Raw genomic sequence first — 12,875 nt, 5'->3', positions numbered from 1 at the left:
ACCCTGTGCATTTTCTTGCCTGCTTCCCCTCCCCCTCAACATTTTTATATGCCTCTCCTCTGAGTTTGACTTGTAATATTTAATCACGAAAAATGAAACTGCAAGGAATGTGTGATAGGCACATATCTTCCTCATATTGGAAGTTTACAAAGTATCAGTATTTGACTGTTTGTCTTTGTTATCTTTCATTTTCACACAACTCAGCACGATGTGGCTTCAGTTATGCCTGCAATCAGAAATATTGTGAAAAAGGTAGTTCTCATGGCATATCCAGCTCATGGACACAGCCTGCTACTGTGTTAAATATGTAAATATCTGCACATTCAAAGCTTGCAAATATCAAATGAACATATTGATTATGAAATATGTTTATTCAGCTAACAAACCATAGTCTTTATTCTTAGCACTGACATCTGTTTGGTGTTCTCAGTGAGCTGTTCACCTTAGCTTGTTTAACGGTAGTTCAGACTAGGAAGCCTAGTCCGAACTACCTAGTCCGTGTTGCGTATAGCCACGTGGCACGGAGTCCGCATTAGCGGACATTTAAAAATGGCGGCGCCCGGCTTTATGCAAATGAAGCCCGGGAAATTCAAATCCCGGGCTTCATTTGCAACTCCGGTTGCCTACATTACCACCCTAGTTCGAACTAGGGTTGTAGTGTAGACATACCCTCAGTTCTGTGCAGTGTATCTTCAGAACTCTAGCATGGCAGTGTGTAGTCTGGCTCTTCTCACACCTTCTGCCACCAGTTTGCAATGTTATGTTTCTTGTTTTCATGTAGTTGTTTCTCTATCACCTATACAAGTTCTGTGCTCCCTGGGATTTACAGCACCATGACTGTGCAGCAGGTTCTTTATCTTTCACCAAGGGGTGTATTTCTTTCCCTCTTACATCACAATCACATGCAATACAGGCTTATAGCAAGGGCAAGCTTCCCTGCAGTGCTCTTTCCTGGACCCAGGATCAACTCTCAGACCTGAGGGCTGCCAAATTTCTAATTTTTGAAAATCAGATCCCCCAACTCCACCTCTTTCCTCTAAGACCCTCCCTTGCCTCTTCCTGCAGGCGCCACTCTGTTCTTCCATTTTCTGGGGGAAGATCTGAGCCTTCAATTTAATGTCAAGTGTTTTCCCTCCCTTATCTGTTTCATTTTTATTGTGCTCTTTCACAATTGGATGTATACACCCATGTCTCTTTAGCCATAGGATAGACTAATTAATCCTACTCATTCTAATTTGGGTGTTTTCCTATGAGGTGTTTGTCCTTGTCATATCTAGTAATGTTCTATTCTTTCTTGGCTCTCCTCCTCCCTTCCCTGATTTCTTTCCTGCCTGTGACAGGAGAAGCCTGTAATTCTACTTTCAGTTGAATCCAGAGGGTTTGAAAGGCAAAGCCCTTTTTAATATAGTGAAATGTTCTTGAGAGAAACCTGATTTTTCAGAAGGTATTTGTTAATCCAGTGTTATTAAGACAAATAATTTTTAGTCTGTAAGTTATCTGCAAATTCTTCTTTCCTGTGGCTTGTGTAATTGGTGCTATATGATTGGTCATCTAAGTCACATGGTAGTGTTTGGGCTAAAATATTCAGCAATTATGTGGGTGACTAGAGGATGGTAGGGTAGAAAGTGGCTAGGCAGTTGTGTACTTAGATTTTTTTAAATGGATTTCACTGGCAGTATGCATCCCACGCATGGGGCCAACATTAAAAGATCTGTCATGTAAAGACTCTCGCAGGTTGGCTCTCTGCATTGTCTGATCTTGCAGCAGTTCCACGAGGTTTTTCCTCAGAGTGTGGAGTCCCTTTCATAGCTGCCTCTTCTCTGCTCCGTCAACAAACAGACAGACACTCATACACTCAGCAGGTTTGTCAGGAAGGAATGTTGCTGCTATTTTTTAATCCAAAAGTGGATTGCTGCTGCCATTCTTTTGGGGTCCACAATAATGGCTACGCTTCAAAAAACCTTATCACATGGGCCCACTTTCTCTATTTCTCTCCTTTCAGGAGCCACCTTCCAGGCAGAGGATGACAGTTATCATGAGCCCAGTCTGATCAAGGCCCTCAAAAGGGATGTGGTCAGATCACAACCAGCACGGTATTCTCATTGGAGGTACGTCAACTGCTCCCACCATTCTAGAAGACCATCTGCAGACTGGGAGCTGGAATATATAACTAGGGGAGTGGCTGCTCCTAGGAATCTACAGGGAGTAGGGGAGGAACCAGTGAAAAGATCAGTACTTACCTGTTCTGTACTTGGCCAAAGTCTGGGCTTCTCTCCACGTCCTCTCCTATTCCTTACATTGTCGGCACTGGACTTTTCCTTTCCATTCTCTCCTCAGATCCACAGTCCAGTCTCTTGTCCATGAGGTAAAAGGAAGAAGAAATAGTGGCTGATGGCTCCTTCTCCGGACTTTGTCTACTTGTGGAAAGAAAGGGATTCCACGTGCTGTTCTTACTCCCTCTGATGGGAGAAGGAAATAGTATGGGCCTCTGCTAATTTGCCATAGGGAGTGAAAATAAAGGGAGGAGAGAGAAGAAAAAAGAAGCGGAAGAAACTGGAGGAAAGTGATAGAAGGAAGAATAACAGCAGGTGTGAAGCAGTTACACATAAACATGTGAGTTTGATGTTGGTAGTATGTGAAAACCAAACCTGGCAGACAGACCAGTGAAAAACAAGTGGGTAAGGGGTGAAAAGAAAGCAACAGTGGGGTGGAGTGGAAGCTGGGGCTTGTGAAGAGCAGAGGTTGGAATCTTATGTCTAGATCCATAATCCTGGCTGTAATTTGGTTCCTTTCCATGCCCTGCTGAATTGTGCCAAATTCTTTGCCTCTCTATGATTTCTCTCCTTTTTTTTTTTTTTTTTTTTTTAAAGATTCCATATATCTTTGAGGTTCAGCTCATTTTTCCTATATGCAGCCTCTGATCCAGCAAGGCACATAAAGGACCTGCTTAACTTTAAACATATAAATAATCACATTGACTTCACCGAGACTATACACGTTTCAAGTTAAGCACCTGCTTAAATTCTTTAATAGAGGGGGGTATTAGTGATTAGACATCTTAGGGTTGCCAGGTGTCTGGTTTCCTAGTTTTTGGGCCCTCTGCCGGTAAAAAAAATCCAGAAAATACCGGACATGTGCAATGTCCAGTAGTTCCTGGTTTTCTGGCTGGGTGCCGGACGGAAGCCTGGCAAGGGTGGAGGAAGTGACTGGGAGGTGGGGCACAATCAGCGCTGGGAGCCCTGGTTGCGTGTAAGGAGGAGGAGAGTGATCCCGGTCCATGCTCCTGCACGCTGGTCAAGTGCATGGTGAAGCCGCAGCTGGACTGACTCATGTGGGACAGGAGCACTCTAAGATCTGCACAGCCCGGGTCAGTCCTGCTCCCCGTTGGCTGATTCGCTCCCTCGCCCCCTCCTAGCCAGCTGGTTGGTTGATTCTCCCCCACTTTTCCTCCCAGTTTTCCCCGGCCAGTCCCTCTGCCCCCCCCCCCTCCGGCTGCCAGCTCTGCCTCCCATTGGCCGGTTCCTGCTCCGGATCTTCCCTGGCCAGCCCTGCTGCACGCCCCCGCCAGCCCTGCTTCCAGCAGCCAGTTCTCCCCTCCTCCTCCTCCTGAGCTCCCCCGGCCACGCCCCCCCCAATATCTTGCGTCCAGCCTTGTTCCGCCTGACCCCCCCCCCACCGACCAACCCTACTTCCTGTCGGCCCCCCCCATCTTCTCTGGCCAGCTCCGTTGCCCCCCCCATTAGCTCTGTTTCCCACCCCCCCTCCTCCTGGCCAGCACCGCTCGCCTCCCGGCTGGTCCCTTCCCTTCCTCCCCTTATGAAGCATGTCCGGTATTTTTTTTTATGACTACTTGGTAACCCTATCCTTAATGTATGTATGTATTTTCTCAAATACTTTTCATGTTTTGGTCTTGCATATGAGCCATCATGCAGTAGCTGGATTGGAAATGGAGTTGTATGAATAATGAAAAAAAAAGAGATTTTCATTACCATTCAATTTCATTTTAAATTGAATTCCCAGGCCATGTTTGCTCTCCTGTTGAGTTCTCTTTCTGCTAACATTTGAGCCTTTGAGTTTTACTGCCCTCCCACCCACAATAAAGGTTAAATAAGAAATGAACTTCAAAGACATTTCCACAGGTATTTGTAGAACAGAATTTAAGATTTGCACGAATAGTATTCATGTCTGAAGTGTTTATCCAATTAAGGAAGATAAACAATACCATGTGACTTATCTGTTCAATCACAACCAAGCAACAAGTCTCAGAAGGGTAGCTGTGTTAGTCTGTATCTGCAAAAACAATGAGGAGTCCTGTGGCGCCTTAAAGACTAAGGGTACGTCTACACTAGCTCCCTAGATTGATCTAGGGAGGCTAATGAGGGTGACCAAAATTGCAAATCAAGCCTGGGATTTAAATATCCCATGCTTGATTTGCATGTTCCCGGCCGGTCGCCATTTTAGAAATTGACTAGCCCAAAGTAACTTCCCACGTCTACACGCGGCAGTGAAACGGGATTCCAATTTAAAGCCCCTAAATCCAATTAGCTGGTAAACCTCATTGCAGGAGGAATACCAGCTAATTCAAGTTAGGGCTTTAAATCGGAATCCCGTTTCACTGCTGCATGTAGATGCGGGCAGTTACTTTGGGCTAGTCAATTTCTAAAATGGCGACCAGCCAGGAACGTGCAAATCAAGCGCGGGATATTTAATTCCTGGGCTTGATTTGCAATTTTGGTCGCCCTTACTAGCCTCCCTAGATCGATCTAGGGGGCTAGTGTAGATATACACTATCAGATTTATTTGGGCATAAGCTTTTGAGGGTAAAAACCACTTCTTCCGATACTTTGGAGTGGAAATTACATATATAAGCTAGTATAACAAATGAAGAAAGTTACTTATCAAGTGTAGGACCAGTGTTAATGAGGGCAATTCAGTCAGGGTGGATGTGGCTCACTTTCAGCAGCTGATGGGGAAGTGTGAATACCAAGAGAAGGAAAATTGTCTTTGTAGTAAGATGTGGTGTATGAAGGCACGGACTCCGGCCGGTGCAATCACGAAATCATTTTATTGAAAGATTACAACTATCTTTATACCCTTAAAAGTTTACAAACTGCTTTTTCCCAAACTGCTTTTTCCCAGTCACAAAAACAGCATTCTCGAAGGTCATTGACTTAGGCAGATGTTGTTATTGTTGGCTCAGGACTCTTGCTTGGTTTCGTCCTTGGGACGCTCTGTCATGCGGCCAAAGCACTGTGCTTGCTGATTCTCTACAGTAAGAGAACCATTCTGCATTCTTATTCAGTCCTAATTTGATCCTTTTAAATTTGTGAATTAATTGCAGTCCTGCTATTTCTCTTTGTAATCTGGTTTCAAAGTTTTTGTTTCTGTTTTGTTTTGAGGTTTTTTTCTGTAGAAGGACAGTTACTTTTAAATGAGTTACTGAGAGTATGTCTACACTACAGAGTTAGTTCGAACTAACGGACGTTAGTTCGAACTAACTTTCCTAGGCGCTACACTAGCGCTCCGTTAGTTCGAACTTAATTCGAACTAACGGAGCGCTTAGTTCAAACTAGGTAAACCTCATTTTACGAGGATTAAGCCTAGTTCGAACTAGCTAGTTCGAATTAAGGGGTGTGTAGCCCCTTAATTCGAACTAGTGGTAGGCTAAGGCTTCCCAGGTTTCCCTGGTGGCCACTCTGGCCAACACCAGGGAAACTCTATTGCCCCCCTCCCGGCCCCGGAGCCCTTAAAGGGCCACGGGCTGGCTACACAGTTTGTGCCAGTTGCAAGGCTGCAAGCACCCGTGCCAGCAGACCCTGCACCTGCCACAGGATGAGCCAGCCACCCGAGGGCTCCCAGCCCTCCACTGCTCCCCAGGACCAGCCTGGCGGCTCCCAGGAGCCTGCCCGGGGGCACAAAAGGCGGGCGCCCGCTTGGTCAAGTGCGGAGATCGTGGACCTCATCGAGGTTTGGGGGGAAGCCTCCAATGTCCACGATCTCCGCACTAGCCACAGGAACGCGGCCGTCTACGGCCGCATGGCTGCCAGCCTGGCCGCCAGGGGCCACCAGCGCAGCCGGGAGCAGGTCCGCTGCAAGGTCAAAGACCTGCGACAGTCCTACTCCCGGGCCTGCCAGCCAGGGGCCGACCCAGAGGCCTGCCCCCACTTCCATGCCCTGGACCGCCTCCTGGGGGCTCATGCCATCCCTGCCCCCCAGGACGTGATTGACCCCGGGGCAGAGGGCTCACTCCTGGAGACGGAGGAGGAGGAGGAGGGCTCTGAGAGCCAGGAGCCTGCCGCCAGCCTGCCCGGGACCCGGGAACCCCGAGGCACCCCACAGAGCCGCTCGCCTGCGTCATCTGAGGCCGGGGAGGCGTCCACCTGTGAGTACCATCGTGTTCCCCTTATGTGTACGGAGGGCTGGGGCTAGAGGGAGCCCTGGGACCATGCGCCTGGGCCTTGCCCACCACGGAGCAGCAGCTGGGGATCCTGCAGGGGCCCTGGCCTTGCAGAGGGGAGCTGGGTTTCACACACCTGGGCCCCTGGGGTAATTGACCGCTGGTCTTGTTGCACCACAGCTGCAGCACCTGGGCCTGCAGGGCGCACCACACCGCCTGCAGCAGCTACCTGTGCCCGGGCAAGCAGGAGAACCAGGAACGAGGAGGAGTATCAGCGGTGGCACCTCCGGTTCATGGACCACCAGCTCCGCACCCAGGACCACTGGGTCCAGGAGGACCTGAGGCTGCGCCGGAGGAGTCTGGAGGCCCTGGAGGAGCAGGGCCGTGCCCTGCGAGGCCGCCTCCAGAGCCTGCTCGACTGCTTCCCATTTCCTCCTCCCCCTGCTCCTCCTGCTCCCCCCGCTCCTCCTGCTCCTGCTTCCGATCCTGCTTCCTCCACACCCCCTGTCCCTCCTGCCCCCCCCACAACCATTTCCCACCGACGCCCCCGGACCCGCAGTGTGGCAAGACAGGAGAGGCAGCCAGACTCCCACCCCTGAGCTTTCCTTTCCCTTCCTCCCTTCCCTCCCCTTCCAGCTCCCTCGTCCCAGGTTTCCCCCTCCCCTCTCCCACCCTCATTCCTCCCTTCCACCACCCAGTTCTGTGAAATAAACAGACATTTTTGTTTCAAAAACAGGTGTCTTTATTTGACAGTAGGTAGGGAGGGGAAAGGGGAAGGGGGGTAGGGTGGAAGAAGGCCCCAGTGGGGCATGCAGGGAGAGGTCAGTCCTCCTCCTCCACCAGGAAGCCCTTCCGCAGGGCTTCCCGGATCTGGACGGCCCCCCGCTGGGCTTCCCGGATGGCGGCGGTGCGGGGCTGACCGTAGTGTCCAGCCATGCGGTCAGCCTCAGCCATCCAGACTGGCAGGAAAGCCTCCCCCTTCCGCTCACACAAATTGTGGAGCACACAACATGCTGCCACCATGGGAGGCATGTTGTGCTCGGCCAGGTCCAGACGGGTGAGGAGGCATCGAAAGCGGGCTTTCAGTCGTCCGAAGGCCCCCTCCACCACGATGCGGGCCCTGGTCAGCCTGGCATTGAAGGCCTGGCGGGAGGGATTGAGGTGCCCCGTGTAGGGCTTCATGAGCCAGGGCTCCAGTGGGTAGGCGGCATCCCCCACCAGCCACACGGGCATGTCCACGTCCCCGACCCTGATGTGGCAGTCGGGGAAGAAGGTCCCGGCCTGCAGCTGCTGGCACACGGAGGAGTTGCGGTACACCCGGGCGTCGTGTGCTTTGCCGGACCAGCCCACATTAATGTCCGTGAACTGTCCCCGGTGGTCACACACGGCCTGCAGGATCACGGAGAAGTACCCCTTGCGGTTGACGTACCGGGACGCCTGGTGTTCCGGGGCATGGATGGGGATGTGCGTCCCGTCGACGGCCCCCCCTGCAGTTGGGGAAGCCGAGGGCTCTGAAGCCCCAGATGACGGCGTCCGGGTTGGCGAGGCGGACCACCCTGCGGAGCAGCACCCGGTTGATGGCCTTGACCACCTGCGGAGAGAGACACAGCAAAGCGCTAATCAGTGGGGCGCCCGGGTGGCTGGGAGCGTGCGTGCCCTGGCAGTGCCCCGCGCCCCACTCCCGGAAGCAACCCCCCTGGCAGCGTGTAGTACGGCCGGGACAGCCCGACCCCTCCGGGGCGGGTTGCTTTCGCCTCCTCCCGCCCCCCCTTTGTCCCTGGGGTGGCCCATCCCCTCCTCGCAGCCCCTCTCCCCCCCGGCTCGGTGGCCGACGAGTGCCATACCTGCATGAGCACCGCTCCGACCGTGGATCTCCCCACGCCGAACTGGTTCCCGACGGATCGGTAGCTGTCCGGCGTGGAGAGCTTCCAGAGGGCGATGGCCACCCACTTCTGGAGGGGGATGGCGAGTCTCATGCGAGTGTCCCTTCTGCGCAGGGCAGGGGCGAGCCACTCGCAGAGCTCCAGGAAGGTGTCCCTCCTCATCCTGAAGTTCTGGGTCCACTGTCGGTCCTCCCAGCGCTCCAGGACTATGCGGTCCCACCAGTCGGTGCTGGTGTCCAGACGCCAGATGCGGCGGGGCATGCTGGTGCTGGGGCGCTGCCGGGGCTCCTCCATGGCCCCCAGGGTGGCCAGGCAGAGAGGCAGGGGGCTGACGTTCACCAGGTGGTGCCAGGCAGCCTCGAGCCATTGCTGGCAGGCTTGCAGCAGCAAGTCCAGAACGTGCACCAGAAGGTGCAGGGCGAGCCGTGGCTCCATGTTGCCACCTGCGGCGGCCCCCCCGAAGGGAAGCACCGACACAGACGGGCACAGAGACCAACGCTTTGCTGTCCCTCGGCGAGGTTGGCAAGCAAGCAGGAAAAGCTGAGAACCAGCTGTCCAGGGGGGTCCCTTTAAGCTCGAGCCTCAGATAGCCTCAGACAGCAGCCACACAAAGCAACTACTGACCTGATGCCCTGCCAGAACCGGTTTCAGCTGCCCTTAAATGCCCCCCTGCGTCCAATCAGTGTGGACGCGCTAGTTCGAATTAGCAAAATGCTAATTCAAACTAGTTTTTAGTTCTAGATGCGCTAGTTCAAATTAGCTTCGTTTGAATTAACTAATTCGAACTAAGTTAGTTCGAATTAGCGCTGTAGTGTAGACGTACCCTGAATGTCCAGGGAGATGAAAATGTTCTCCTACTGGGTTTTTGTATGTTGCTTTAGTCTCTGCACCAAAGGATAAATGGTCACAGTCTGGTTTGGCCAATATAGTTTGGAAAAGAGAAGACTGAAAGGGGACATGATAGCGATTTTCAGGTGTCTAAAAGGGTATCACAAGGAGAAGGGAGAAAAATTGTTCTCCTTGGCCTCTGAGGATAGGACAAGAAGCAATGGGCTTAAATTGCAGCAAGGGAAGTTTAGATTGGACATTAGGAAAAACTTCCTGTCAGGGTGGCTAAGCACTGGAATAAATTGTGTAGGGAGGTTGTGACCATCTCTGGAGATATTTAAGATCTGGTTAGACAGACATCTATCAGGAATGATATAGATCATGCTTATTCCTGCCATGAGGGAAGGGGACTGGACTTGAAGATATTTTGAAGTCCCTTCCAGTTCTCGTGTTCTATGATTCCGTGGCAGAGAGGCATTGCTGGTACTTGATGGCATATATCACGTTAGTGGATGTGCAGGTGGATGAATCCCTGATGGTGTGGCTTATGTGGTTAAGTCTTGTGACGGTGTCACTTGTATAGATATGTGAACAGAGCTTGAAATGGGGTTTGTTGCAGGGATAGGTTCCTGGGTTAGTGTTTCTGTGGGCTGTTATGTGGCTGGTGATGAATATTTGCTTCAGGCTGGGGGCCAAGCAACACGTTTTCAGGTTCCTGATTAATGGCATGAAATCAGTAGGCAGGAACAATGGTCTGGATTTAGAGTCTGTATCCGGGTCAATAGTCAGGCTGAAGGGCAAAACTGGAGATAAGGCAGAGTTCAGGCTGAGGATCGGTACTGGGTTTCACAGTTCATCTTGGTGTTCCAGTTTGAATGGGAATAAAGGATGAAATCTGACCCGAGGTCACTGCTGGGAATTCAGGCATAGAGAGCACAAGACGATCATGGCTGCTAACTGGTGATCGGCCTTATTTCATAAACGCTTCCTGTAACTCCTGTTGGATTGCTGTCTGTTGATACCCCCATGTGGCAGGATTTCCTGTGATCTGTGTTTTCAGTGGATCTCGGGAAGGGAGGGCAAGCTGGTTACAGCTATTGTTGGGTTGTATTGTAGAGGACTTTTCTGTGTGGCAATTCTACAGAGCTGGGTTTCAGACCCTATAGGGCCTTATACACATCTTGAATTTCCAAGTCTTTATGATTAACCCATGTAATTAAAAAACAACAACAAAAAACCCTCCAACAACCTGAAAACAAAAACAAAAGCACTTAAGCAGGTTAGGCATTTAACACCTATCCCTTTGAAAATCTCACACTATGTTTAATGATTTTTTTCATTGCAAATTATCAACATGATTCTCTGTGAAACATAGCTCAGTCAGGGGCTACCTTTCAGGCTAGAGTTAGGTGGTTGTTCCCTTTGCACAATGGGTATTTTATAATTATCTTCCATCACAGAGCATCCCAAAATCTAGCGTCTCTGTTAGGGTAACAATTGCAACCCTCATTTTACTAAAGCAAAAACATTAAGGCACTTACATTATTTAGGGACCTAAAGAGGCAAGTGGGCACCGGGACCCTTTTGAAAATACCACTGAATGGCTATCTGCATCTGTAGGAACTTAATTGCCTTTAAAAATTGTATTCTTAGACCATGATCCAAAGCTGACTGAAGTCAATGGGAGTCTTTCTATTATCTTCAATGGGATATTGATCAGTCTCTCATTTACTTGAGGTCACACAGCAAATCAGTGGTGGAGCTAGAAAACAAGTCCAGGGATCCTCACTCTGTTCCACTCCAGTATTGACTGCCACTACATAAAATATCCTGCTTGTTTGGAAATTTTAGGAGGGGTCAAGGACAAAACAGACTGTTCATACTTTATACTTCCTTACCTCTGGAAGAGTTTGAAATATCACGTGAGCCTTGATACCACATCATTACTTCCCTAACTATCCCGTGTCTGTGGATAATCAGACAACTTGTCTTTCCAGTACTGTTGATTTTTTATAACTTGCACCATAATTAAGTAGTCTAGTAGCACCTTAAAGACTAACAAAACATGTAGATGGTATTATGAGCTTTTGTGGGCGCAACCCACTTCTACAGATGACTGGAGTATTAGACCATCATTAAGGAGCTGATCCAAAGACCATTGTAGTCAATGAGAGTTTTGGTAATGACTGAGCTGTAGCTCAGACCTAAATTAAAAATTGCATGTTTTGCAAGGTTTTATGATTGTAGCATAAAAAGTGTGCATACTAACCAATGATGTTAAAATAAATTGGGTTTAAGTTGATTAACGATCTTGCTTTACAACAAGTTATACTTTTGCTTTTCATCTGAAGTGGGTGTCTTAGGAGAAGGGAAGCATTACCATTTCCTTATTTCATTTGAAGGTCATCATATCTGTCATTACGTTGTAAAAAATGAACTAAAAGACAAACTGCATTTGTTCTGGGAAGGAGCAGGATAAGAATCCATGCTGAATGAAATTTGGTCTTGTATCGACTATATATTTTACAGAATTTGTGTGTGTGTGTCCACCTGTCTGTCTGTAAGTCTGTTAATTCAAGAACTTGTCTAAAACAGTAAGAGCTAGGACCACTAAATATCATAACTTAAAGCAAGGTCAGGGTTTGATTGTGCCAGGACAATGGGATGTACATGGAATGTGATTGCTTCACATCAAATGGAAAAGGAGGGATTTGATAGCAGGGACAGTTATACTCACGAATAACCACAGTAGGGAAGCAAGTATCCCAGCCCTGGGAGCAGCCACTGACCAGTAGTATGGCCCCTGCCACCCTGGGCTGGCCCTGGGGAGCAGCTGTTGGTGAGCAGGCTATGCCTGCCCTTGCCTCAGCTGGCCCTGGGGAGAAGCCAGCAGGCAGACTACATGTTCCCTACTGCCCCCGCTCCAAGCTGGCCCTGGACCCAGACCTGGACAGTGCCAGGTAAGTGTTCCAGCAGGTTTATAAATCCATTGTGACATAAAACACCTACTAGCCTGGATTTCACAGTATTAAAAAAGATGACAATTACAGCATTTTATTATGGAATAATAAGTGCAGCACAATAACTTTTGCTAATGAGAGCAAGGCAGACTTGAACTATGAGGGACTGTCTGATAGTCTAACATTGCCATCTATTGGACAGATAAAACCTAGGTAATTTTGTGTGGACAGAACAGACAGAACATCAAAAGTGATGTTAGGATAATGGCTTTTCATAGATTTTGTTTTTTAAATGTGGGAGAACACATTTCTAGTTACTATGCATTAATTCAGTATTTCAGTTTGTATTTACTATTTCATGTAACCACAAGTTTGTCTGTGTGAATGCATTGTGGCTTTTCCATTAGGTAGAGGAGAGCTATTTCTATATCTCAGTTTTCTGTGGAATATAGAAACCCATATGTTCATTAGCTGCATAGAGGAAAATAGCTTTGGCATATCCAACAGTCAAATATTTGTGACTGGTAATTCCTGTTTTCATTCTACTGGTAAGATTTCATCCTATAATTTCTCATGTATAAATCTCAAGAGACATCATTCAAGAGATTTCTAGGGTAGCATCTGGTCCACATCCATGTGTTGATCCAGCTTAAAAAACTGCTGGGGTAGGTCTGGATCCAGGGGTCTGAATTTGAACATCCCCAAAATCTGGTGGTGATTTAGATGTGAGGTTATAGTTTGGATTCCGTGCTTATTGGTAGATAGACATGATAGCCAGGAAAGAGTTAAGGGGCCCCTGCATCTTGG

At 49.1% G+C, this 12,875-nt stretch overlaps 1 protein-coding gene across 2 annotated transcripts in view; it reads left to right on the top strand.

Annotated features, from left to right (window-relative positions):
- Nucleotides 1-12,875, top strand: part of OTOL1 (otolin 1) — a 63,752-nt gene that overhangs the window by 9,300 nt on the left and 41,577 nt on the right. The window contains exons 1-3 of one of the 2 annotated variants that reach the window (XM_089780781.1): nucleotides 1,626-1,862; nucleotides 2,003-2,108; nucleotides 2,338-2,613. The gene's annotated coding sequence lies outside the window, so the exon portion shown is untranslated. Of the gene's footprint in view, nucleotides 1-1,625; nucleotides 1,863-2,002; nucleotides 2,109-2,337; nucleotides 2,614-12,875 lie in introns of those variants that run through there. The other variant, XM_089780782.1, reaches the window with a different exon arrangement.

The sequence above is a fragment of the Pelodiscus sinensis genome, chromosome 10 (assembly GCF_052426305.1).
Source record: "Pelodiscus sinensis isolate ZL-2025 chromosome 10, ASM5242630v1, whole genome shotgun sequence".
NCBI classification, from domain to species: Eukaryota; Metazoa; Chordata; order Testudines; family Trionychidae; genus Pelodiscus; species Pelodiscus sinensis.
The sequence above is the reverse complement of the archived record's forward strand: the minus strand, read 5'-3'. Positions and strand labels throughout refer to the sequence as shown.